Source organism: Bactrocera latifrons, unplaced genomic scaffold (assembly GCF_001853355.1).
Source record: "Bactrocera latifrons isolate USDA-ARS-PBARC rearing strain unplaced genomic scaffold, ASM185335v1 scaffold_103, whole genome shotgun sequence".
NCBI lineage: Eukaryota > Metazoa > Arthropoda > Insecta > Diptera > Tephritidae > Bactrocera > Bactrocera latifrons.
This window is the reverse complement of record NW_017534442.1, coordinates 500,152-521,924: the sequence shown is the minus strand read 5'-3', so window position 1 is coordinate 521,924 and position 21,773 is coordinate 500,152. Positions and strand designations below refer to the sequence as shown.

The 21,773-nt window shown below is 34.1% G+C and overlaps 1 long non-coding RNA gene across 4 annotated transcripts in view; it reads left to right on the top strand.

The window, feature by feature from the left end:
* The window catches only part of LOC108968608, a 118,730-nt gene that overhangs the window by 58,168 nt on the left and 38,789 nt on the right, over positions 1-21,773 (top strand). For 2 of the 4 annotated variants that reach the window (XR_001993344.1, XR_001993346.1), the window contains one exon: positions 4,841-4,877. The exons of the other annotated variants lie outside the window; for them this stretch is intronic. This is a non-coding gene — a long non-coding RNA (uncharacterized LOC108968608). The remainder of the gene's footprint in view (positions 1-4,840; positions 4,878-21,773) is intronic. 4 annotated transcript variants of the gene reach the window in all.

Here is a 21,773-nt window from a genome sequence, read left to right as displayed (position 1 = left end):
AGTATTAGTTTTTAGTATTTTCTTATGCACACGCGGCGACATAACGGTGCCGCTTACACTCTTTGGTCTCTTTATTTTGATTTGTTTTTTTTTTTTTTTTTTTACTTTTAAAGAAATCACTTTGACTGTTTTCCAATTAAGTGATGGATACACGCGCGTTCTGCTTGAGTGCTCACACCCGACTGTTATATTTTTATAATTTGATTTTTTACCTTTTAAAATATTCTTAGTTATTGGCGTAGACACCGTTACACGGTTATAATAGAGTTAACAACAGCGCGCCTGTGGTTTCCACTTTTCGAAATTTGCCATCAATTCGAGGGTGTATAGAGTTGGATTTCGAAGTTGACATTGTTGTTGGTGTTAAAACTGGTTTCAATATAGACGAAATTATCTACGACTTCTAAGTTATGACTGTTGGAGCCAACTCTCCTGCGGGTAGGGGGGACCCCCCTTGGGTGGGGGGAAACCGAATATACCCGTGGTAAGGCATGCCTGTCGTAAGAGGCGACTAAAATCCTAATGCACTATGTCTGACATTTCAGGTCTTTGTTTAAATGTCAGCATGGTCAAAAGTCAGAGTAAGTGCTATAATATTTAGCTTGAATACCATTCTAAACTTCATATTATAATTAATATAAGGCATTGTCGGTACATCTCAAGCGACAATTCACATACGGTTGGGTTCTTAAGAATTCTTAGGAATTCTTGGGGGCTCAACTGGCAGTAGCGAAAGCTACAAGTCACACCAAAGATTAAAACATGGTACCACGGGGAGTAGTTAGCCCTTGGAGGAAACTCCAATCTGCTCATTGAGTTTTTGGTCCTTTGTGGAGACTCGTGATGGCTGTGGTTTAAACCTAAATGCAGGAAGGGCATTTAGTCCGGTGTGTAGTCGCACTGCGGCCGGGTGCCGGACCCAGAGTACGGYAGAGGTTTTAGATGGGTCTCGTACCCGACCAAGGTGGCTAGGGTGTTTTACGTCCACCCAAACCAATTGGATCCAAAGTATAAGTGTATGTGGCGGCACTCATGCTTTGGTTCTCCAGAGTATGGTGCAGGTGCTTTGGGGCGCTGATCAACGCATTGATCTATGTGCTTCTAGCAATAGAAAGCACCGTGGGGTTGGACCTTCGCAGGAAGTAACTCACGTTAAGCCCCAACGGACTCTGTTGGAGCCCAGTCGTGTGTGCGGCGACTGCTTGTTTGATGATAGTAGATATTTCGTCCAGAGAAAGCAGAACCAATGGCGCGGATGTTGAAGCCAATAGTACCAATATCATCGGCGTACGCTCTTATAAAATATTGTACCTGCTCGATTAAGTTCTGCAGCTCGAGTTATTTTCGGAGAGTTCCTTCTCGATCCTGACGGAGGGTTTGATATTGTTCAACGTCAGTTTACACAGCCATATTAGTTTTTGCAGGGCTTCCAAATTCAGACTTAGCGGCCTAGAGGCAGCTCTTTTCGTGCCGTCAAATGCAGCTTTAAAATCGACAAAAAGGTGGTGTGTGTCGATCCTCTTTTCACGGGTATTTTCCAAGATTTGGCGTATGGGGAATAACAGGTCGGTTGTTGATTTTCCAGGTCTATATAACCTTATATACGATGTTCAGGAGGCTGGGTGCAGATTGCGGGGTCTCCTTTTTTGTGTTAAATTCCAATCGGCGGGCATGCTTTCATCAAAACTTTTTGCAAAGCTAGTTAAAAATGTCACTAAATCATAGGAAGGATATTTTAGCTGGACATATGGAAAAGACTGAACCAGGGGTGGGCAGCCGACTACTTTCACACTAAGTTTCGTAACTTCCAAATCACTCTACCATTTCTATAATAAGTGCAAATGGCTTTCTAATAGAACAAGCAGCAAAGGTTAAAAAACGCAACTTTTACTTCATACATGTCAACTTTGTGTAGCACATTTTACATTTTTGTTATGAATGTTCTTTTTTTACGATCACAACTGTATATTGTATATCCATTTTTACAAGTCACAGCGCTTCCAGTGTAGTCATTGAGTGCCATTACCCGCCTAAGGGGCACGACGCTGATTGCGACATTCAAGTGTCTGTTCGTTGTCGGAGCCTTGACTGCAACAATTGCCCTTATTCTTTACGCTTGCGCACTTCATGCACTCTGCCTTCTGCGCCTCATCATCTCTGCGCCGCTGCTATGCTTCATATTTGTGTGTATATGTGTAATAGATTATTATTTCTTTATCCCATTTTTTATGCCTCACCTCACATTCCGACGTTGTCGCCGCGTTCTAGACACTACCTCAGCGCATTTACCGTGTCTAACCTCTTTGCGGCCGCATTGTTGCTGGTCTGTGGTTTACTTTTCAATTGTTGTTCTTTTGTGGCTGCACTGCTTGCGCCCTTTCTTTGAGATCGCTATCGTGTGTATGTTTGTAACATAATTATAAGCGTGTCTTCTATTTGAGAGCATACTTTCTAGTGTTGCTTTCTGGAACGAACTTTTTTATTTTTTTTAATTTCTCACATTTTTTTTTGTTGACTTGTCTGTATTTGTTTTCTTTAACGCTTTATTTATTCTAAAAATATTTAATACAAAGCTTTTCAGTTGCACAAATGTTTACAAAGCGTACACACTCACATACATACACATCTCACTATGCGCCCGAAAAACTTCACTACTGATTGCTTTTCTTCATTGCTGCCAGCTTAATTTTCTTTCATTCTGCTGGTTGATTTTGATGTCTTTTCTCCAAATTGTTTTAATTTCGGGTATGTGTGTGCGTGTGAGTAGCTGGGAAATAAAAATAAAAATCAATTTTGTTTTCATTTTCCATCACAAATAAATAATTATCCACTACAAAAATTAAGTTTTGTGAATCCACTACCACAACACGTTTCGCTTTTACCCGCTGTGCACACAAACATCTACACACACACACACGCTTGCCTTCATTTCGCCCAATTTGTGTTAAACAATTTGTATAGGAAGTATTTTCGCCTTAGCATGGGTCTTGTTTGCTTGATTGCTATCATTTCAGACTCATTGATATCCAACAGTTAATGTTATTATTTGTTATTTTTTCTTGTTTTTGTACGCAATGAGCAGAAAGTGAAAAACTCTCACTTTGATTTGTAAAATTTGTTTTGCCTTTTCATTTAATCGTAGCTAGTTGAGTATTACTATAAAAATAGATCACCTGCTTTACCCGGAAGTTGATTTGTAGAATATATAACTGTCTCTAATTTATTATATCTATATGTATAAAAAGGTAAGTTCAGTCGCTGGAATTCACAAACATATGTATGAAGCGATTGGCTAACGAATTTGACTGTTTGCAGTAAAGGTTTTAAGAGCTTCACCTTAATTGCAAAAAAAAATTGTCTTTAATATTTTGTGAACTTTAGCCGATAGTTATTCTACCGGTTAACTTTTCTCAAAATTTCTTTCTTTCTCGATCACGTGTGAGTTGTGTCAAGCTGTTATTATTGTTCAATATTGTTTGGTATTTCATCATGGAAAGACTTACGCTTGAACAACGTTTACAAGTCATTTATTTTTATTTTACGAAAATTGACGTTCTGTAAAAAATCTGTTTCGCGCGCTTCGCTCGAACTTATGGTCAACATAATCGGCTTAACGAGCGTATTTTTCATAGCACCATCATCCATAGTAAAACCCAGAATTCATTAATGAATAATATTCGACCAATAATAGACCACGTTCAGCAGATGTCCAGTGCAGAAAATATAACAGCCATAGTTGAGCGATTATACGAACACCGTGGAGTTCGCAGCGTACTTTACAGTAACTCGGACTAACGTATATAACGAATAGGCTCACTTTACGTGAAAATCTTAAATTTCTCGACTTTTCAACCTACGACTTGCCTATCTGAAATCATAACATTCTTCCATCTTTCTGGCCATTTGCAGAAAAGCGTTTCTTAAAGGTTTCACCTGGTTTAATTAGTTCATAATATAGCGCAAATTTCTGAGTCCACCAAATACAGAGAATTTCAATGGCGTTATGGATATTCAGCTTAGCTATTGATTTGGCCAGGTTTCACCCATACATTTTTGCTTTTGGATTGTCATAATCCATGTCAATGCCATTTTTTTTCTCCGGCCCCAAACCGATGCAAAAGTGATTTCATTTTGTAGTGCTCAAGCAGCATTTCTGACAAGCAAAATCGTATTTCAGCTACTTCCTTGCTTTTGAATGCCCATGCTTGTAAACACTTTGAAAGAGATGTTGTGTATCTTCCAAAAATTCGCTAGCTCTTTTTGTGTCTCGTATTAATCTTCACCGAGTAGTGCCACCAGCTCTTCATCTTCAAACTTTTTTTGGTCGCCCAGGACGTTCTTCGTCCTCTAAATATCCAACTTAAAAATTTTCTATTGTTTTCTGCTAAACTGAGCAGTAGTTTCTTCTCAAAAAGTAGTTTCTCACAACTCACTTTGCCCTCACTTTTTAATGTCACGTGATTCGTGGCTCTTCCTGGCTTGTTATCTGCGTTTCCAGTTTCTCCATAATGCTCTATACCATATATAACTCGTATTTAAATACTTTACAGTTTTTCTTATAGTCTAAAAAAAACTAAATCGTCTAGCATTTTATTTCAGGATAATCTAACTATCTAACGGGTATTTATGCCGTAATAACATCAAATCTTTGAGCGCATTGCTTATAAAAGCAAAAAACTATGAAATCGGGTAGAATATTATCCAATTTATATAAACATCATTCATTGCCTATAAACCGTTAAATTTCCATTAATGTTTTTTGTAATAAAATTGAAATTAATTTCTCCATATTTTACCATAAAGCCTAATCGCTAACCATTTCACTTTTATGTCTTCACAGGTTAGCAATAAAATCACAATGAATACGCGATAAACTCGTAAGTTTTGTATTTCATTTAACATTTATTACTTTATTTAATATATTCAAATATAATCAGCACTTGCTTCGTTTTACAAATATTAAATATTTATCGTTAAAAGAAACAAAAGCAGAGGAGTTTTAGATAATGAATGGTTTATTGAGCATTGTTTCCATATTAAGCAATTTTAAGTGAATGGCCAATGGCTCGAAAATCCCACCAAAATTTAAACTCTCGGCAAAGATCAGGGCAAAAACTACCCATTAAAACACGGGTCATCTGTTATAAGAGAAATAATGAGAAAAATTGTTGAAACTGCTTCAAAAAAAACCAAGAAATATCGGTGAAGCGCTTTGGACCTTTCACAAATCTGGCGGCGCGAATGATTTTAATTCCTGCCAATTTGCTTAAATATATGATCGAATGTGTGTCATTCAAGATGTTTCGACTTGCGTTTCGGAAAAACAGGAGTTCAGAAGAATATACCCAGATAATTCTATTTCGAATTCTTCAAGAAAACTTTCACAATTGGCGTTCATTAAAATGTTTAGTCTCACAACTAGAGATAGGGATGTGAAATTTCCCATACGGCTGCCATTCAAACTGACCGATCAAAATCAAGCTAAACAAATTGTTCCTTAATAAGGCACCTTAATTCGACTTGATCGTTGATTTTTATACCCCGAACAGGGTATATTAAATTTGTCACGAAGTTTGTAACACCCAGAAGGAAGCGTCGGAGATCCTATAAAGTATGTGTATAAGATAAATGATCAGTATGTTGAGCTGAGTCGATTTAGCGATGTCCGTCTGTGTGTCCGTCTGTCTGTATATATACGAACTAGTCCCTAAGTTTTTAAGATATCGTTTTGAAATTTTGAAAACGTCGTTAGAAAACTTTCACATTTGGCAATGCATCTTCGCAAAAATTGATACAGGTTATTTTCTAAGATAATAATATAATCTCCGAAGAAATTGTTCAGATCGGTTAATTATAGCATATAGCTGCCATACAAACTGAATGATCGGAATCAAATGCTATATATATATCTTGACGAAATTTGGTATGAGTTATTGTCCATAGAAATAATGTAATATCGGAAAAAATTGTTCAGATTGGCTCACTATAGCATATAGTTCCCATACAAACGGAACGATCGGAATCAATTGCTTGTATAGAAAACTTCCGCATTTGACATGGATTACTGGAATAATGGCAATTGTTTAGTTCGATTTACTGTTGCATATAGCTTCCATACAAACTGAACATATAGCTACTTAAAGAAATGAAACTGCGAAGGGTATATTAGATTCGCTGCAGCCGAAGTTAACGTTTTTTCTTGTTTCCACTGAAGTTGCCGAAGTACTATTATTTGAAATCATAAAATAAGTTCCGTACATTTTTCGGCAATTAAGAATTGATTAATGTAATTAAGAAGAGAAATGCGGAAATACTTAGCCTAAGTAAAACTATTACCGTACCCACGTCTTCTGCGTTGAATTAATTTAGCTATAAACATAATTATATTGCATAAGAAATATAAATATATGTCAGTTTAACAATAAAATTTCTTAAACGCTGTATGTAAGTAGCGTAAATATTAGGAAATGCTCGCGGCAAAAAGCAACAAAGTGTGCACACAAAATTGCCTAATGGCAGATTTGATTATACTTTTCGCTGCTTAAGATAATCGAAAACTTTACGAGTAAATAACTGGATCTAAATATGTATAGTATATAAAATTGCAGTAAAAGCGCACTTCAGGTGTAGTTATGTACATATGTATGGATGTATGTTTGTTAGTGCATACTACAAATTTTTATTGCAGGATTATGTAGCTTGGCTGCATGCAAAAACGTTATTAATTGCGGAAAAGTTCAGTGACTGCCAATTGCGAATTTGTCAGCCGTTGCAGTTTATCCAATTTATATAAGCGAGTGCGGAAATCAAACGCCTGAGGTTGGTGCAATTCAAATCACTCCAATTTCAGTTCAGCAAAGTGTTACCATTAATTATAGACTCTAAATACCTGTCCATGAATTGTTTGGTTTCCTGTTTCTGATTTCGTTTGCTACATTACATTACACAGCTGTATCATATGTATAGTATATATGAATATAAAAATGTATTTAAATTTGACTTTGGTAAGGTATCAAATTACATTTTCAGCGCCTAAAGAATTTTTCTCAGCTGAAAAGTCTTTAGACATAGAGGTAGAGCTAATGTAAGTGTAAGTGTTAAATGACTTGTTCTTGTAAAAATATAGGGGAATAAACCTATAAAATTATTGAATAAAATTAATGAGAATAGAGAAACAAAGGTAAAAGTTGATCCTGAGTGCCCTGACGGACCTAAAAGAGTTTTGAATTCTTTATGAAGTGTTATAAGAATTGTTTTAGGGGGTTTAATAACTTTAACATACTGAGGTCTCTGCGGTTCTTACACTTTGATAATTGCCCATGGACTGAGAGTAATATCTCTGTATCCGTAAGATGGCACAAATGATAAACACAAGGTAAAGCTAACACCAGCTAATCAGCACTTAACTGACAGATGGCTGTTGGCTCCACATTGACAAAATGCCCCTAAGCCTGCAGCTATACAATCCTTATATCCATAGCGCTCCCCATTCAACAATTATATCTCATTTTTTTTTGATTCTGTTGCGATCTTTGCAATCTTCAGTGAATTATTTCACTATTTTGTATTTATTAATCTATTTGTGAAGACATTGAAAATGGTATATGTGCTGAAATAGTATTTTTTCTTGTAAATATTCTAATTCTTCAAAGTATGCAATAGATAGGATGAGTGTTATTGGTAGTGCTAAGCATAACGATATCATTGTTTTTAGATCAGAAATGTTTATTTCTTTCTATTTTTATTTTCAACTAAGATTTTTTCATATAAAGTGTACTATACACGACCTCGTTAATGAACTCAGCCTATGACAGTGCGACTGAGGATATCCATACGGTCAAATGTTGACCTACTAAATATTTTACTTTAAATAAATTTTCCAAAACTTATATAATTATATATATTATAGCTTCTTTTAAGGTGTTAAAAAATTATGTTTGTTGCTGAATATTTTTTGAAATTGGTTAAATTAGTTTAAAGCTCGTTTTAAGAACTTGAACAAAATAGTCAACATAGTTTTCGAATGGAGTAAATTCCATAATATTATAATATGCTACAAATGAATTGTCAGACTTTTATTACTGATTATTGCGTTTGTGTTTGTTTACTGATCACTTTTCTTTCTCCTTTGTTCACACATATGTTTGCTATAATGATTTCCTTATTGTGGACGTAATACAAAATATATATTTGTAGATTTTTAGTTTTCTTCTTTTTCTTATTTCTTGGAATTCAAATTATACAAATGACTTACCTTTATTCCTCTAATCTTATTTAAATTCTAAATCAACAGACGCATCGATTGGATTTTAGTATGCTAATCACGTCGCTCTCCAACTCAACGCCAAGTCGAAAACTCATTGATCTTCCTTACTAAGCATTACCCAGTAAGCTTTTTAGTTTGAGAACCACTTAAGTCACTTGTGATATTAAGTAGCTTTCTGACAAAATTTATGAAACAAAACAAGTAAGGAATGGCTACCCGAACATTTTATACTCTCGCAACTTACAAGAATCAGAGCCCGGGAAATTGCCTCAGGAAAATATGGTAATGGGGGGTAGTATGGACCTGATTAAATTTTTTTTGCTTTGCCATTACTACATACATTAACATGTCACATACTAAAAACATTTTTCCCTGGGTTTCATTAAGGTACCTCATATGCGTTCACCAAGCATCCGGAGAAAAGTCAGCCAGAGGTTCGAAATTTCTGATATTAGTTATATAAGGAAGTTAGATCAAGTTTTCGCCCGATTTTATCAATTTTAGGCACAAAGAAACGCTGTTATGAGTAAAATACGCTCTCTCATTGTCATTGAGTAACTCACATATTGATCGACATATGGGGTATAAAGTCACCGGAAGTTTGAAAATCTCCAAATTAGGTATACGAGGGCTCAGGGAAATATTGACCCCATTGAAGCCATTTTTGATACACAGAAGTACCATTGGATGGAAAATATTCTCTCTGAATTGCTATTATATATCCTAAACATTGGCCTTCGGTGAAAAGTTAACTATAGATATATACATAGATCCACATATTCGATACCTAAGAGCTTGAACAGTTTTGGTTGAATCTAGACAACTTTTGGTCATAAGATGGCACACTTTAAAGGAATTATTATATTTTATTACCTTATATCAATCGCATCTTTAATTTTTATATTGGAAAGTGAAAGTGATTGTACTCCGATTTCGCCCATTTTCGCACTGTCGGTCAGTCGGGTTCCGAGATATGTGATTTCATCTAAAAGTAGACAGTGCCACTCTCATCGAAGAATTTTTACATCGGCTCCTCTAAAGCCGGCTCATACCATCTCGAATGTAAAATTAAATTTCTCTGGTTATTAATTTATCGCACTTTTAGTAGTTTTTAACAGTACCGTCGTATAAGGAACGAAGGGGTTATTCTCCTAATTCATCCATTTTCACACTGTCGGTAGGAATTCTTCAAATATTCTAAAAATTCGAATTTGTTTTTTGAAGGTTTAGTGGTTTAGGATTTATGTATTGAACTTATTGGAGGGCGGGACCATGTTCACTTTTTAAAAATCAATTTCTCAATATTATGGGAGCAAATGAATATATAAGGTTTGAGATGATGTATAATATTAACGAATTTTGTTGTGTTTACGGGGTACAAGTTAGAATATCAACAAATACATACATACGTACATTATTCCATTAACTTTTATAGTCAGTAAACTAACATAATCATGCGATATGTGGCTCCTATAGATTTTGCTTTTATCATAGAACATTTCCAATTTACACATACAATGTATGTGTATGTAGGTTCAGATAAAAAGTCTATTTCAAAGGCGTACGCAACTTTTGTTGCTGCCATCAAGAGCTTTGTAATAAATATCACAGAATTGGTAATGAATATGAATATATTTTCTTCACAATAGTGTCTATTTTATTGCCTCTCTGCTCCTCATATGTAGGTATGTATGAGTAGTGGCTATATTGTATTTCTATTCCTGTCACTGAGTGTTCCAGCTCATCGCTCAATATTTTTTATCGACTTTTACATGTTGTTGCTGCCGCTGCGCATTAGCAGCTAAATGAATTTAATATGCTGACACCTATAGACGAAGCTTGTTTTGTTGTGGTCGCAAATCGTGGACTCTGTGTGTGCAGTAATAAGGGTATATAACATACATAGTTTGTGTATGAAGTGATGCCCGACTGGTTGGCCAGGCTCCAATGAGTCCATTTATGCATATATATACATATACATATCTGCAGGCGACATCAACTGCTGTATTAGCTATCTGTATGTAAAAAACTTGCACTTAATTTTGAAAAAGCAACTCGATATGTCGGTGATAGTTTTATTTTACTATCTTTGTTTGTTTATTTTTCTTTTTCCTTTTTTTCATTGATTTGTTGTCATTTTAGCTAAATATTTTATTGAACTTTTGGCGGCTTTTCGTAATTTTATTGTTTATAATTTCTTCTCATGTTGTTTAATGTTTTGTTTTCGTGCTTTCGCTGGTTAGGTGATGTAAAAAGATTAGGTTTGTGAAACAAAAAAGTGCAATCAAGTTGTTTTCGTAATTAATTAATTTTTATGAGAGCCCCTTTTTTGCATGAAGCAGTTTTTTGTACTCTTTCTGATATCTGGAATTTAATGTCTCTGCCATTTTGTTGATTTTTTTATCAAAATGCTTTTTGTATCGAGATTATTCAATCATTTTGTCGTATTTTTACGTTAATTCCAATCCTAAGGTTTTTTTTTAATTTTTTTTTTCTTTTCTTTATGTAAACGCGCTTTACATTTTGCCAAAAGTTTATTTTTAACGCTTACATATTCAATGGTATATATGTACATAAAATACATAGCCTCCCTATGAAATACTGTTAGATGTTTCTGAGAACCTTTCCATGATACAAGGCACTAACTGTTGAGAGTAATTGTTATTAAAACTTTTTTGATCGGGATTTGGCTTAAGAGCTTAGGGTTCACAGACCAATTGAGGTATTACTCTGCGGAAAACCCAAGAACATATGCAAATGTTTACTTTAGTATTACCTTTTATACAAATCCGAAGTTTTCTATAAAAGTATTTAAAATATTTTGCAGTTCACGAAATACACTGTGAGATTTCTACATTTTTCAAAAGCAGAGCCTCTACCAGAAATTTTTTCTGTAAAATCCATTAGTTGTTACAACAAATAACTTATATCTGCCAAAATAAATAACGGTGAAAACTTAGGACCATAACTTATGAACATCCTGACCATCGTTTTAAATAATGAGTTGTGTGATTAACCTTAACGATACCAACGGATGGTTTTTCAAAAACGTGTGGTTTGCAATGAAGCAACACTTTTTTCGAAGTTGGTATTTTTGACAATGCCCCGCCGCTTTGTTGTTTTTCAGCCGGGTAATTGCTATTCGAATTTCTTCTTGGTCGGGCAAGGGAACGTCTGCTCCGTCGTCATTGATTGATTATTTCTTTGTCCTCGATACCTTTGCTTCTGGCAACACTTTCCACTCTGATCAATATGCGATACGAAGTTACTGTCTTGAATATTGAATGGCTGTCTACGTATGTATATGTTGACTCTGGAATTGCCTGCAGGTGCATTAAAAGGCAGCTCTGCGGCTTTCACAATACAAAGGCCATATTTTACAAAAATTAGCTATCTGTGTAACTGTTTAAGTTTTAATATTTTAAAGAAAAATATTTGGTAAAATATCATCTTAAGTTTGATTTTTTAAAATATCCTGCCTTAAAACCCCACCTCACAAAGATTTGTTTAAGTTGAAAGAACAAACAATAGAAATCCTCTACTCCAATAAAAGAAAATATAAAAAACGACGTTTTGAGGTAGGAAGAGCGGATATCCCTCGATGTAAAAATTTCTTAATTCACTTAATTCAATTATCTATAATTACGAGACCTGGAAAGTAACAGATATAATTTTGCTTTTGACACTGCAACTTTTCTTAAATAGACGGATAATTAAAACCTATTTTTACCTTTGTAGTATAATGAGTACAAAGTTCGAAAAATCTCATACTTTCAGAAGAAAAAAATATATAAAGTTTAATTTAGTTGCCATTAAATACTTTTTTCGCAAAGGTCGACGTGCGCTTTTTAAGAATAGGAGTAAGAAGATAATAAAAAAAATTGAAATTTGTTGACACCTTAAACTGTCGTGAGGAAGTTTACATGAAGGGTCACTTAAATACACAATATGTATGTGTGTATATAGACCCGCCGAAATGACTGCAATCATCGTGTGCGAAATGAGTGACTTCGTGTCACCGGCAAGAGTGTAACTTTAAATTTATGTGGTCGAATAATATGTGTGACAATATTATCCCCTATTACGTGACTATTTTCTACTTAGAACGAAATTGGCAGCAATTAACCGGGAACAATGAAAAACACGAAAGCTTTTTAAGCGAAACAGATAGATGAGAATTTTGCATGCCTTTAATAGCTGTTTTGAAGTTTTTAGCAAGAAGTGTGTTGTTTAATGTTTTGACGATCTGTGCGAGATTACAGAAGATTATGTATCAGTTTTGTCATCCTATTATATTATGAAATGCGCAATAGCGTGTTTATCGCTGAAGCGTAGGCGGTGAGTGAAAACTTACAAATAAAGAGTTACACAATGCCGTAAAAAATAGTACAGTAAAGTTTACTGTCTCAGAGGTAGTTAGAACAGTCTGCCATGTACAATATGCACATAACTGAATTATTAGTGTAATTAAAATTAATTGCCTAAAAGCAATTTATCTGATAATTTTTTTTTTCTGAAATATGAACTGAGATTGATTTCAGCTAATTACTTCATCATTATTGATTTTTGGTAAATGCTCTTCTTAGATTGTCAAGTAATTATTTTTGTCTCGCTTAATTTGGGGCTCACACTTAAATATCAAGTCGCTTTTTACAATAACTTATAGGATTATATACAGTTAGAAGGCCGTTAAAAGCGAATCTTATAGAATTTTTCTGAGAAAACTTTTAAATTTATTGATTCAAAAACTGGCAGTAAATGTATCTTAAAATAATTAAGACTTAGTATTAGTGAAAATATTTATTTGGAAAGGAACTACAGCTGATCTCCGCGAGCTACTCTCAAAAAATTCGTTTTTGCGGTGACCACTATATCTCTGAACTGGTTTCTCTGAAATTAAAAAACTAAACTAATTTCTTTAAAGTACTATTAAATCTAGTAATTAATTGGAGGAATAAATTAAGTTTTGTGATATAATGGTGGTTTCTCAAAAAAAAAAAAAACAAAAAAAAAAATAGATTTTTGACCAAAATTTCGGCCTTAAATTGTTTATGAAAAAAATTATCGGTGAGAAAAAAATCTTCGATTAATTACTTAAAATATATTCGAAACTAATGTTAAAATTTGAGACTAATCATGTTACCCGTTTCGAGTAATGGTCACCGACTTTTAAATGCGCTTCCAAGCACTCTGAAATGAATATTCAACAGATCGATATGAAATTGTGTGTGTGTATTCTTAAATTTATGTATTTACGTACATTAAGAACATAAAATTTAAAAAATCGATTTTTGAAAATTCTAATAAATATTATATATCCAATCTATGTCAAATTCATATAATAATCGTTTTGTGGACTTTCCAACTATCCGATAACAAAGGTAACAGTCGTCACAAAATGTACATTGACCTTTGTAATTTAAGCAACACTTTCTCAGCCAAAAAACATACATTAAAAAAATCGGTTGCGAAATTACACAGACGTCTTAACTACTTTTGACTACTGTTTGCTTTTGACTGCAACTTTTCGAGAATGTCTGGTGACCGGTTAGCAGTTTGTCAGGAATTTCACTTGGCACGTCCCAAACAACACCAATTTATACGCACGTCAAAGACTATGGATGCATATACATACCTACATACAAACACATGAGCGATTAGGCAGCGCAGTGACGACTTGTCAGCAATCCGTCATTCCGTTTGCCAGACCGCCAACCAAATGGTTGAAATCACGCAATGCGCTTCAAAAACGAAATGTAATGAAGAAGTTTAATTGTTGCTGGACTTTTTTTTTCTTTTTCGCTTTGAATTGTCATTTGCCAAGTGAGAGTTTTCACTTTTATTTGCTTTTACTTAAGTACGTAGCATATTTTACGGTTACATACCACAGACTTAAATGAACCCCGATAACTTATATAGCCTTTACTTGCATATTTACGTCCAAAAAAGTACATGCGTTGCAGTGAAATTTTGTGCTCACCTAATTTGCATACTTTTATGACCGCCAGTTTGACTGGTTATGAATGAAAATTGTCATAGTTTTGAACAATTGTTCAAAAATAAGTAGTAGCAGAATTTTTATGGCATGCCATGTGTCTACATACTTGCTTGTAATGTTCTCTATTGTGCCATTTGCGTTGCAAATATATATTAAATAAAGTGACAAATGCTTTTTCTAAAATTAAAAACCATGTTTCCAAAGCAGAAGCAATACAAATATTTTTCAAACAGGAAGCAACAAAGTCATTACACGGTGTCATAACTCATTGACGAATATGAAAAATATAGCGCATGCAAACCCGCCTAAAATAGCGCCACAGCAACGGGCTCAGTACTGAGCACTTATACTATGCATATGTATGTGTGATCGGTTGGCGAGTTAGAATTTTCCATACAATTGCGAAAAGCGCTCGCATGCAAGTGAATGAAACACAGGAAGTTGTCAGCGAAATAATGGTAATTTGCGCAAAAAATCATAAATCAGTTTTTAGCAGATCGTAAACAACAATAATAATGTACATATATAGTACTACGAGTATGTAACGAAAAGTAATTACTTGAAAATAGTTTTGAGCAATAAAAATTATTTTAAAATTATAATTGCCAGAAAATAGTGAAACAAATCAAAAAGTTGCGGACAGCATGGCTGAGTAAACGCATTGCATGCCACCGGGTAACGCTCATTGCTGTTACATGCATAGCGGTAATTACGATTGGCGGGCATTTGCAGTGCTGCCAAGTGGAGTTGGGTGCGCAGAAATTATTTGAAAATTGTATAATAGTAACTAGTAAATAATATTGCCAACAGTATAGTCACCATTCAAGTGGTGAGTGTCGTAATGCGGTTACTCTCTTTTCCTCAATTCCAACAAAATTTGCTAATGACGGCTGCCGAAACCCAAAATTACATAAAACAGTTTTGTTTCAGATTTCAATTATGGATAGTTTTTGAGCTGGGTATAGTTGTCCTGCCGGAGAATTTCTTCAATTTCACTGTTGTTTTGTTTTTGTGCAAATTATTCATTCTTCACTTCGCCCAAGTTCTCCTTCTTGCAAAATTTGCACCAAAGAACTTTTTTATTTCCTGAACAGAGTAATATTAAGTTCGTCACGAAGTTTGTAACTCCCAAAAGGAAATGTCGAAGTGGAGACCCTATAAAATATATATAAATGCTCAATGTGATGAGTCCTCTCTGTCGGTGTATACGCGAACTATCCCCACAGTTTTTGAGATCAAAGTCTTAAATTTTTCACACGTCTTTTTCTCTCCAAGAAACTGCTTGTCGCAACGGGCTATCGGACCACTTTAGCATACAGCTGCCATACCAATTGAACGATCGGAATTAAGTATTTAATTTACGAATTATCTTCACGAAATTTGACGTGGATTACTTTCCAAAGCAACGGTACAATCTCCGAAGAAATTTGTTTGGTCGGATGTTAACGTTTCTTCTTGTTTTTACAATATTGTACAATATCAGCGACCCAATTATAATTATTAACCCAACATAATCTTTCATAATAAATTATATCCACCAGAGATCAAGTTGAAGTTTAGTGAGTAATCCATATACATATAATTAACAACTTTTTGCAAGAATCTTAAAATCGACCTCATTTTGCAAAGATTCTGGAAAATTTTCACCCTAAACGATGATGAAAATGTTCAAATAAAATTTATATAACTATGTATTATACTTAATATAACTCTCCGCCTTATTTCTAACGTAAAATTTCGCTGTTTATAGACTTTGAGATAATAGTCAAAGATACTATGTTTCTGAAGGCACTTACAGTTCTCCGTGAATCTATTTCCAAATCAATTTTGGTAATCTTATGTGAAGCTTCGTTTGGCATGCCATATTTTGAGGTTATAATTGTCGAACAACCAACTCTTTAGCATCTGTAACTAGCACTTGCGATGTCAATTACGACTTCTTGCAGCCAATTACTCAGTCTTCTAGAGGATAAAGTCTAACTGACCACACCACTATATATATATTGTGGGCAAAAAATAGTAAGAATTTTTAATTTAAATTTCGCCCGGAAGCCAATTCGTCGAACCATTTTTTTTTATGTTTGGTATGACTGTCAGTGACATATATGCCACATGTGACTTCATAATAATCATGAATGTTTAATATACGCTTGTCTTTCTGAAGTACATAAAGTGTATTCGGCGATTTTTACGATGAGCGAAATTATTCAGTAAAGGAGTTTCATTCAATTTTGTGAGCGGAAAAAAAATTCCTGGTGTCGAAACATTCAGAAAATTGGAAAACGTCTTTGTTGATAATCGTTTGTTGCGAGCTAGTGTTTTTGATTCTAATTATTCAAAGAGGGTCGAGAACGTGTTGACGACGAACGCCATCCACGACGGCCATCAACATCAACTGATGGTCAACTCGTCAATAAAATAAGGAAATTGATGCTTGATAATAGACGATTAACAATCACAGATCATACTGGCATCGTTGGAATATCGGAACGATGAGTAAAATCCATTTTGAAAGATGGCCTAAAAAAGTAAAAACACCATTGGTTTCAAAATCACTAAATTGTTTTGCTTTCTGACTATCAGGATGTCACGACATGTATTACTACTGGCGATGAGTTTTGGATCTATGCTTACGACCCGTAAACAGACTATCAGTCGGCCGATTATTGTGTCAAAGATGAGCCGAACTTGAAAAAACCACGTCAAAGCAGGTCAAAATTAAATTTCACAGTTTCCTTCGATTATCGAGATATGGTGCACTCCGATTTCACTCCGATCAGCCGAACTGTCAACAAGGAATATTAATTGAGTGTTATGCGTCGTTTGCGCGAAGCTATTCGTAAAAAGTGGCATTGGTTTTTGCAGATTTTAAAAAGGATGTTCAAGGTCTTACTATTTTTTGCTGATGTAACCTATTTTCTGGATACACAATATTTGATGTACATATAAAGCAAACATTTTTCCTTAACTTAAATTTTTGCTTTCCTATTTATTTACTTTCAATACAGATGGTACTTTTTCGCTAAGCTTCAAAAGAAGATTTGAATTTGCTAAGTAATTCTTGACACATTACTTTTGGTCGAAAAATCGTCAAATATTTGTAGATTCTGCGCAAATAAAATGAAAGACTTTTTCGCGGACAAGTGCTAAAAGCATTTATAGTATGCTGATAACAAAGAATATTTCACTCAATCAAACAAATTAAATTGTGTTTGCTTAATTTGCAATTTGAAAATCTGCATATGTAAATGAATACATACATACATATAGAACAGCCGTCCAATTAGCATATTCACATATTGAATTAAATTATTCTGCAGAAAGTTAAGCACAGGTAAAGGGCAAGAATATAATTGAATTAACAATTAAATGAATTAAGACACATAAGCGTGGTGTTGCCAGATTAAGATATTTATAAATAGTTTTAATTAGTCAATAAACATTTTACATACAAAAAACTTATGTATAAAAAACTGATTTAGTTTATGTGAAATTTCGTAAAAATCATATATGAAATGTCAAAGTTATTCACAAAAGCTAAATTTACAACATTGCTCAAGTGACAGCTGTCAAGTTTAATTGTGAGGACATTTTACACTAAGAGGATATTCTAGCCACGGTAAAACTGAAGTTAATGTTTCTCTTTTTTTAGTATTTTAATTGGCAAGTAAAGCCGGTGGCAACCACGTCTCAATGTAAAACCAACCGCATTGTATGCAAATTATTGTGTCATTTGTGGTATTTGCTGCCGTTGCAAGTTTAAATGTTTACCTGCAACTATTCAACACAATATTTAATTTAATATGTAACAATGCAGTAATAACCACAACAATAACACCAGCAGCCGTGCCAATAATTTATTGCAAACGCTATTTTTAACGTCAATACAATAATTGAAAAAATATATTTATTCATCGGAATGAAAATGTAAAAATGCAGAAATATTTATATGCAGGTGTGTATGCACGCACATATATTATGGTAATTATTGTTGGCATACCAGTGCGCACGTGACTATCGGCGATCAGGTGGTAAGTGGGACAACCGGCGGGTAGTTGTCCTTCTGCGTAAAATTTTGCAATTTTCTGTAAAAAAACCAAACTTTTGTCATAATAAGCAGTTATGTAAGTCAATAACCACAAACGTGTATAAATATTATTTTAAGCGCTTATTGCTGATTTTAAATGCTGACAAGCTGGTGTTGGAGCGTGCAGCCATGCGCCTTCACGCATTGTACTATTTTGAGAAATATTTACTTGAAGCAAACCGCAAAACGGATTTTTTGCTATTATTATATGATATTCCTATTTATGGAACAAATTATAACAGTTCTTTGAATCTATATTTCCCGATCTTTTTGACATTTTACAAATACAAATAAAATACATTTTCCATGTAGGTAATATCCTTGGCTCACCTAGCTATTCGCTACTGAACTCAGATTTTCAGATCTTGCGTATTGCCCTTAAGGCCACATTATCCTCTCCCATTTTACTTCGAATAAAGGTAAACAGAAAAGAGATCATTTATGCAGCTAGTTCGTCAAGAGTCACAATTCTCTTTAGTTATCAAATGACGTTATAAAACGAAAAATTTATGGGAGTTTTTTTGGTTTGATTTTAAGCTTCAAAATAGTGCTTATTCGATATTAGGGACTTATGCCAGCGTTTCTTTCAATTGTCGAAAAATTTCTCAAATTCGATTTTTGGGATACCTTTGTCTCTTTTATCTATCTTGTAAAGTTTTCTTTATTTTTGCAAACAGAAAAGAATCACACGCAGCCATTTCTGGCGAATGTGGAGCTCCGTACTGTAACATTGCAGTATTGTTTGTGGCCAAAAATTCGCGAACAAGCAGCGAAATGTGAGCTTTTCAACGAAAATCTTCAATTTCATAAAAACACGTCTAATCAACAGTGGCTGCTACAGACAACGTACGCAATGTATACAGCTGAAAAATTTATACTTAAGGGCCTTGCTTATATGACATCATAACAAAATTTTGACAATTTGATCTGCGAAATTTTAAATACAAAAATTCGCGATATTTTTTGGTGAGTTCAGTTGGGAAATAACTCCAAATAACTCGACGATATTTCTATGTAAAGGAATTATTATAAAGCTCAATGTCATTTTATGTTAGATGAGAGTATACCCAAACACTAGGAAAAACTGTAACTATAAGAAGCTGTAATGCCCTTTCCAAAAAAGTTTTCGTTCAACAACTACAGTGATGGGCAACAGTGGTGTTACGTACGAGATTTTATACTTAAAATTACTTAGATCGAACCAAAAATTGTTCAATCCCGTGGTTATTTTTGACTCTTTACCGAAAATATCCATGAAAGTGTGAGATATATAATTGAAATTCAGAGAGTATCCTTTGCTGATAGTAGTATGTCTATGTGTCAAAAATGGGTTTAATTAGCCTTTTTTATATAACGATTTTTAAACTTCCGGGTGACATAATATCACATACATTAGCCAATATGTGAGTTATCTTAATTGAGTGAGCGTGTTTTTCATATAAAAAGTCGTCCTAGACCCCAAATACCTAACAAGCCCTACGTACCTGAAGGTACCTCCCTAGATTTAATCCTTGCATGTTGCAAGAGTATGACATCACACTCGAACTCAGCTCTTTCTTTCTTGTAATGTAATTTTTTGTCTAAGACTTGTAAGCCTAAGCAATGGGTAGCAGCATTTTGACTCTGTGCTCAACTCTAGTCTGAACTAATTTCAAGAACCTAATATGTACTTTCTAGTGGAAATTTGTTCCCTTGTCTGCAAATTTCGAAAAGATCCTGTACTGTTTTGTGAACCCTTAACTTGGAGAAATAAAGGTGGCCCAACGCGCGGAACAAGCAGGAATCTCGTTGACAAATTGAGAATGTTTTGCCTCAATTATGAGTAGCTTCTACCCTGTTCGAATACAAGTAGTTGTTGTCATTAAGCTTTTGTTGTACGTATAAGAACGGGAATGCACAACAGACATTGGTTTGAGAGCTCTTTGCAATTTAATGACCGATTAATGCGTCCGATGCCGATAATTTTTGTATAAATTAAATGAAATTGTCGATAAATTTGATAGTGCATGTAGTGTTGGTGAGAGCATATTCTATTTGCCATCTGAAGGAGTTAGAGGATTTCATATAAAGTTTGCACTTGAAAGGGTGTACATATAAAAGTCCTTCAAAATGTCTTTCATAGGTATCGATAGATCCGACTTTTTATAAAGTAAAAGCTGGTAATACTACCCTTTTGATACTATTTGGAGTTAGAGCACTCCAATATCATTTGACTCAAATAAGATAATTTTCAAAAAATATCTTGTTTTTTGTGAATACCCTTATGTGCTTTTAAGAAATATATACATAAGTATCAAGTAACCTACCTCTTTCGGCGTCAACCGAAGTTACCGAACGTACTATAACCTGATTACTGTAATTTACCAACTATCCAACTAATTGAATCCTCTTTAAAATTATTTTCGTAAAACACTTTCAAGTTGTATTTCTTCAAAACGGGTATGAATTTTTAAGATCATACCTTTTCATGAGGCCTACTTAAGTATATGTTCATGGCTATTTGTTTTCAGATAAGGTTTAAAGTCCCAAAAACCATATTTGCCCCCAATAGAATATAAATTTATTCGCAGTGATCCCCATATTAGCATTATTATTCGCATACAATTTCTAAGTAACCGAGTGATTGGACGTTTCTAACGCTTTTGCATGAAAATGCTTTGAAATTTATTTGAAAAAAAAAAAAAAAATTATAAATCAATAAGAAACAATAATTCAAAACGATTTGTTTGAATTTTTTTTCAAGCTACATGAGTTGTCACGTACCTTCATAAAGTCAGGAATGGCTGGCTCAAGGTGAATATTAATTGCTCGATAACTTGACAAAACTCGTCAAGCAATTTAGCACATTGACTTATATTGAACCATAACCACGAAATAGTTCGGCGACTACATAGAAATCATGACGACTGCTTAAATCATTGCAAGGCGCGATAATAATTAGCTCCAGATGAATGAGTTAGCTTAGATTATTGGACTCATATTTTCAATATGTTTGCTTTAATATGTTCTAGCTGCAGACTCATAACGTATGTATATGTGTATATGTGTATTATTTATTAGGGACTAGGTCTACTATCATACACATATGTACATACTATATACCAAAGTGTATTCATGTGTTTGGATAATTGAAATTCATAGCGCATGCGCGCACTAAAAAAATAAATAATGTTACCAAATCGAGGTGATTGGAATTTTTATATTTAACACACAAAGGCCGACGTGTTGACTTAAGCGTTCATGAAGGTATATGTATATATATCGGGTGATTTTTTAAGAGCTTGATAACTTTTTTAAAAAAAAAAACGCATAAAATTTGCAAAATCTCATCGGTTCTTTATTTGAAACGTTAGATTGGTTCATGACATTTACTTTTTGAAGATAATTTCATTTAAATGTTGACCGCGGCTGCGTCTTAGGTG